Raw genomic sequence first — 7,650 nt, forward strand, 5'->3', positions numbered from 1 at the left:
TTTGTTTTGCTTTGTTTTGAGTTGGAGTCTCACTCTGTCACCCAGGCTGGAGTGCAGTGGTACACTTATGGCCACCCCAGCATTGGCCTGCTGGGCTCCAGCGATCCTTCCACCTCAGCTTTCCAAGTAGCTGGACCTACAGGCGCGTGCTACCATGCCCGGCTAATTTTTAATTTATTGCAGAGATGAGGGCTCGCCAAGTTGTCCAGGCTAGTCTTGAACCCGCAGGCTCAGGCAATCGACTCGTCTTGGCCTCCCAAAGTGCTAGGATTACAGGCTGAGCCACCGAGCCCAGCTGACATTCAGCTATTAAGCAAAACTTAGATGTTTGGCTGTCTTGGACAGCAACTGTCCCAATATTGCCCTGGCTGGTTGGAGTTGGGGGTAGCCATTGTCAAAGTCTCAAGGTTGTCAATTTCTCCAATTACAGCAAGAGGCGTGAAAAAGAAGGGGACATGAAGGAAATGGGTTGTAAATGGTAAATCTAAAGCTATATTTTTTTTTTGAAATGCCTGTTTTGACAGCATATTTTGGCTGTTAGCTGTGATTACTTTAGTGGAAATGGAGCCTGGCTCCAATTCTCAGCTGTGTTGCAGGTTCAGAGTAAAGGTGGAGAGGTACCTTGGAAGTGAAACGTGAAAGAAAGCCAAAGCCTAGGACTTCAGCCAGAGTAGGCTCTGTCAGCTTGGTGGGCAAGGGGAGCCTTACAGTCCATGTCTACCTTCACCATAATTCCTGTGTCTGAGTAAGAATTATCTTTTTAAATATTGTTAGTGCTCTCCCCAAATTCTTTCTGATTCCTCCTTCCTTTTTAGAAATAGAGCTTGTATTTTCCCAGACCCCCACCCTTGGCATTTCTCAGGTTCTGCCCTTAGGTGTAGTCACATGGCCGAGCCCAGCAACAGGTAGTGAATGGCGGGGCTGCACCTGCGGAGGATGTGCTGGAGGGGGCCCTCAGCGATGGTGGGAGAAGGTTGCTTGTCTTCTTGGTCTGAGTACACTTAACGCCAGGGAGATGGTCTCGTCTTCATGGCGATGTGTTGGGATTTGTATTACGCAGCCCACTGGGGCCTGGAGCTGACGACAGGAGGAGTCCCCACTCCTGCACACCAAACCCAAGAAGAGTTGGACAAATAGCCAGCTCATTTAATCTTCCTGACCATCCTCTGAGCCAGACTTGGCTTCAAGAGACTCGAGCCGGGTCAAGTTCCAGGGCAGGGTGTAGATCTCACACTCCCTGGCGCCACTATTGCTGCCCAAGCGGCTGACCCAGCCCTTCCCCACACAGCTTCTCTGACAGTGGAAGGAAAATACCTGGCTCTATTTTTGCTCATAAGGTGATAGAAAAGAGCAAGTCGAGGCTGGGCTCAGTGACTCAGCTTATAATCCTAGCACTTGGGGAGGCCGAGGCGAGTTGATTGCCTGAGCCTGCGGGTTCAAGACCAGCCTGGGCAACTTGGCGAGACCTCATCTCTGCAATAAATAAAAAATTAGTCGGGCATGGTAGCACGTGCCTGTAGTTCTGGCTATTTGGAAGGCTGAGGTGGAAGGATCACCAGACCCCAGCAGGTTGATGCTGGGGTGGCTTTGAGTGTGCCGCTGCACTCCAGCCTGGGCGACAGAATGAGACTCCAACTCAAAACGAAAAAAAACGAGTAAGTTGTGGCTTTGCCTGAGAGAAGGGACAACTTAGTACCAAGAAGACGTTGACAGCCAGAATCTGTCCCTCTCAGCCTGCATGCTGTTTGGAGAGCTGCCGCAGGGGCAGCCCGGGTGTGCCGGTCCCCTAACGTCCTCTACATTTGCAGGAGGTGCTGCTTCAAGTGAGGCTGAATCCTCCCGGTCTGAAGGGTTGTGATGCACATTGCTCCACTCAAGGGAACTTGACTCAGGTAGTTTTACGTTGCTGAAGTGTCAGAAGATAACCAGCCATGGATTTTCATCTAATGAGTGTAATAGCTATGTGAATGTGAGTTGTTTTCTAGATCAGGCCCTGTTGTACTTGCTGTGTGTGTGTGTGTGTGTGTGTATGATCTTATTCAATTGCTTTAGCGACTCATACGAGGAGGGAACTATTACTAGCCTCATTTTACAGATGAGGGAATTCAAGTCTGGGGAAAGGAATCCATTTTGCCAGGTGCTTGCCCATACCTCTCTACACCTCCTCCTCATCTCGGGTGCAGTCCATATAATGTGGTCCAATTTTACCTGCCCTGAAACCCATTCCCCTCTCACCTTGTTTCCTTTGGGTTTCACTTTGCCATGTCATTGCCATGCTTTTCTATGTATTTGCTCCAGTTTGTGCATCACACGTTATTAGCTGTGTCACCACATATATTGAGAAGGGTCATGGGCTCTGCTACCTTGGGTCATGGTTCTACTCATCTCAGTTTTGATCAGCTGAATCAAACAAAAATGAAGTCATGAGACCAAGGAGATCATTTGCAACTGGATCCAGTTTAGGAATGTGGTGAGTAATTAAATAACCAGAAAGTACCAGCTAGATCACATTCTGGTCTTGATTTCCTTTCTCTCAAATGAAAATAACGGGGTATGTTCTAGACCCATCCAAAGCACTAAAATAGTAAATGACCACAGAGTAGCCTCCTTGGGTGTTGGGGGCTTATTATTCCCGCCTCACACTTAAGCAAGCTGAGGCACGGAGAAACTGTGTCCTGCCTAAGTCGCAGAGCTCTGCTGATTCCTGGCCCTGTACTCCCCCTGACTTACTGCAGCCAAAAGATAGCAGATAGCCATTGCTATAGCATGGGTGTGATCTCGTTCATGGAGTCGTGATCAGTTCTTCATGAACCACTACTATTGAAGCCACTCTTCATAATTTCCAACGGGTTTTCCAAAACCTTCATAATTTCCAACGGGTTTTCTTATGCTAAGAAATCAGTTTTCATTATGAGATTTAGCCAAGCGAACTCATTTTGGGACTTTAAATAAGGGTGGAGATGAAAAAATTACAAGGCAGAACAGCTGCCTGGGAAAATGCTCTGTGAAGGTAGGTAGGACCTTCTTTTGAACATAAATAATTCTGTAACTCCACAGCTGTTACAGCTGGCCACTTTGGTAGGGGGGAAAAGATCACGTATATAAGTCTAAGAGGTGGAGGTAGGAATAAGTATCCGGGTCTATATTTTCTCCACTGTGGCTACTGGAAGCTATTTATAATTGGGACTATTGAAGTGGCTAGATTGAAAGAACATGACTTTACTAAGAAACATAAGGGCACCTAATTTGTAGACTCACAGTTGATCCAACTATACTCACAACAAAATGCAGTCAAATTATGGAATTATACCATTCATAAGAAAGGAGGGAAAAGGCAGACTGAGGAGTTAAAACTTAGCAAGGATGCCTGATGCTTTACTATGCTTGTCGTGAATGTTGCTGGTAAGATGGGAATGCATTGGACCCCATCTAGGTTGACAGGATTTTGACTCTGTTGTGTTTTGCTTATCCAAACCCAGCCAGTTCCTCTAAAACCTTGCATATACCATACAAAAAAATTATACAGTGTAAGTTTTAAGTACTTAAAGAAGTATCAAGACATAATTTGTGCCTGAGCCTGCAAGATCTTGTCTGATTCAGAGGAGTACCGGCTTGACAAAGACTAAGGGTGAGGATAACACCAAAATGTTTGGTTTGCCTGTGATCTGCGTCAACTGTCGTTTCCCCCGAAAACACCTCTCTTTGGTTTGCTTTGCAAATGGTAGGAGACTGAACATGAAGGCTTATGGAGGAAGCTGCTCAAAAGAAAAGGATTATGTAGGAGTAGAGTTTGCTCAGCAAACACCCCACAAGATAGAATGTGGTGGTCACTTCCTTTCTCAGAGTTCTCTCTCTCACCATAACTACTAGATCTTAAGTAAGAGTGAGGGGACCAGCTTTTCTGTCTGTACTGGCGTGGCCACCTCTAATCGTTTTGGGGTTTTTTTTTTAGTTGTTTCCTTAGGATTTTCTGTATACAAGATCATATCATCTGCCAATAGCTTTTCTTTTTCTCTTCAACTCATGTGTCTTTTAATTAACTAATTAATTAATTATTTATTTTTTGCCTTATCGCCCTGGCTAGATCCTTCTGTCCAGTGTTGACTAGAAGTGGTAAGAGTGAACATCCTTGTCTTGTTCTTGATCATAGGTGAAAGATTTCAGTCTTTTTTTTTTTTTCCAGTCTTTCACTAGTAGCTTTTTGCACTTACATGTCCCTTCTCAGGGGACATAAAGAGATTGTTGGTGATTATACAGGACAAACTTATGTCAGTGCCAATTTTTCAAAAAATGTGTATTTCCAAAGTTTTCCATTCAAATTGCATGAAAAAGCAAAGAGATGGATTATATACTGACATATATGTAAAATAATAGCAGCTGGCATCACATAGGAAGAGAATGTGTGCCAACACTTCTTTGTAACAGAAAGTAGTGATAAAGAGCATTTATATAAGAAAGGCAGCTGTGAGAATACCTTTTGTATCATATGACATAACTTGAAAAGATACTTAACAAGTTACGATAGCTTTAAAAGAAAGACTTTCTTTTTTTGTTTGTTTTTGTTTTTGTTTTTTTTCTCTTTTTTTTTTTTATTAATCAGTATTTTTTATTATGGTTTTGTGGGGTACAGTTAAGGGTTAGATGTACAATTACGTTTCATTCAGGCACCCTGTTGATAAGAGGTGTTTTCCCATCCCCAGACAGATATTTGCTACTGTTAATCCCATCCCCCTCCCCCCCCATAGTTTCCCAGTACCATCAGTCATTTTCTTATAGTAAAAAGAAAGACTTTCAAAATTGAAGGCAGGTGGTATTGAAGTATCAAGTGGCACAGATCGAATATATCTGCACTAAATTGGAAAAGTAAGATTGGACAAGTAATATTCCTTTGATAAGTTTCAGTTCGTGATTTTGTAATTTACAGTTAGAAATGTTTTATCCATTTATTTAGTTGGCAGAACAATGGCAAAGTTAAAAGACAAAAGTGAGAGTTATAAGCAGCAGCAAAGATGAATTAGATATAGATTATTACACAGCCAAGTTAGAAAAAATAACATTGTTGTGGAAGAAAATGATAGTAACGATAGTGATACCATCCCACCAAGAAGAAAATGGGTAAATGTAATAGCAAGTGACAGCAATGAAAGTGTTAGTAGTTTCAGAGAAGTAGAAGACAACATATTGTCAGTGAAGAATGGAAGATATTACAGAAAAAAAGATGATCCTCCAGCAAGAATAAATTTTGTTGTACATCCTCAAACTACAGGACCACAAATGGCATGTGATATAAGAGAACTGATTGACTGTTTTACTCTGTAAAACAAATGAATTAGTGGATAGTGTAATAAATGAAACAAATCATGTGGATAAAAAAAATAAGGAAAAAAGCAGCTATCACACGAATCTATTTGTCTTAAATGGCATGACATTGACCGACAGGAATTTTTAGCTTTTATCATAGTTATCTTAAATATGGGAGTAACTCAAGTACCAGATTTACAAGAGTACTGGTCAACTGTTTTCAGCAGTAAAGTACTCTTCTTTTTGGAAACATTCAGTTGAGAAAGGTTTATATAAATCTTCTGGATGCTTCATTTGAAGACACCTGCATCAAATGATTAGCCAATCAGAACTTGTATTCAAAAGGCCAGTCATTATTTGGAATACATCTACTCGAAATTTTCACAATTTTTCATATCGGATCAGGCAATTTGTGTTGATAAATCTGTTGTTCAAGTTAAAGGGCAAATATCATTTATAACATAAAATCCAAATAATCCTACCAAATGGGGCATATGCATTTATGCGCTAATTAGAAAATGGGGTATCCTTTTCAGTACTTCCCTACTATGGCAGCCTAACATCCAAAAACATCATTTGACCTGATCTTCTAGTAAACCCCAGAATCCCATTATATTTCTATAAAAAGTTGTTGGGAGAAGTTTCCAGTGCAGCTGGATACTTCATGTTTATTGACAGATATTACACTAGTATCGTCCTAGCAGAAGAGCTACTAAAGATGAAATTTCATCTTACTGATACAAAGTCAACTGAAAGGGAATACCAGCACAAATCAAAAAGTCAAAGTTTTTAACGGAAAAAAACCAGCATATACACTTCTTGTGTGGAAGGACAAAAGGATCGTTACAATTCTCAGCACTTGGAATCGTGCAGGAACGAAATCTACCACAAGGACATTGTGTGGTGGAAATACATCAGTTAACGAGCCTGACATTATTCGGAATTATTTGCAAGTACGATTGGTGTGGATCGTGCAGATCAATGTGCTTGTACATACTGTTTTGTTTTTTTCAAAAATCTTTAAAGTGATGGAGGAAATTATTCTTCTGGGGCCTGGAAACAGGCGTTATTAACGCCCATAGCCTGGACCAAGCAGTAGAAAAAAAGTAAAGAGAAACCTGTCCCACTGGAAACTTGACAAACTTCTGAGATCAGTTGAGAAGTGGTTTTCAGGAATCCCAAGTGCGTTTTTCCATCTTGTCTTTGGACAGCAGAGTGAACAATAAGTTATATATTATTAACCTATTCTTTTAGAGCAGAGATTGCATAGTCTGCTCTAAACCAAAAATACCAGGAAGACGTCAAACAAATTACTTTTGCACAACATGTATCAATGAACCTTCAATGCAGGTCAGTGACTTACATTAGGTAACTTCTTATATTAAGTCAACCTTGCACTCCTGGCATAAACCTCATTTGATAATGGTTCATAATCCTTTTTGTATATTGCTGGATTTGGTCTTCTTGTATTTTGAGGAGGACTTTTGCATCTATATTTATATTCAAGAAAGCAATTGGTCAAGGCATCTTTTCTTGATTTTAATAGCTCATTAAAGTGAGAAAATAAATCATTTTTAAAGTGTAATAAAGTAGATTTATAAAAATAGGGAATATCCTGTATTAATAAAGTATTGGCGATATCTTGTAAATTTTGAGAGCAAATGGATATCTACTCTTTAAATAATTATTTAAGTTTTGGCCAATGGAGTGAGATAAGGATTTACTAAATGGACTAGGAAGCTTCATAGTAGTGGTTATATCTGTTTATAGCAAAACAGACCATGTTCATCAGGATGCAACTTACTGGATCAGATACTTGAACTAGAATAGCCCAGCAGAGATGCTCCATATGGCATAGTGATAAATCAACCTAGAACCCATTCATGCGTTTATACTTGGGAAAAGGAATGTGGATCCTCTTGCATAGCATGCATGACATCATGGAGACCATGAAAGTGGGTAAAGAAAATAGAAGTCTCTAGACTTTAATTGGATCCCAAGAGCTTTTGCCATCCTGTCCAAATTCATCCTTACAAGCTACAGTCATCCCTCAGTATCCTTCAGGTATTGGTTTCAGGACCCCTGCAAATAGCAAAATCTGTGCATACTCAAGTACTGAAGTTGGCTCTACAGAACCTGCGGATACTGTAAGGCAGCCTTCCATGTGCATGGGTTTTGTATCCTAAGAATACTCTATTTTTTGTCTGTGATGGGTTGTGGATGCAGAAGCCACCAATACAGAGGGCCAACTGTATTTACTGAAAAAAAATCTGCTTATAAGTAGACCTGCACAGTTCAAACCTATGTTGTTAATATGAAGCCAGATGTTAGATCGTATTAAAAAAATAC

This window comes from Carlito syrichta, unplaced genomic scaffold (assembly GCF_000164805.1).
Source record: "Carlito syrichta isolate Samal-C Ts95f unplaced genomic scaffold, Tarsius_syrichta-2.0.1 Scaffold305651, whole genome shotgun sequence".
Lineage (NCBI taxonomy): Eukaryota > Metazoa > Chordata > Mammalia > Primates > Tarsiidae > Carlito > Carlito syrichta.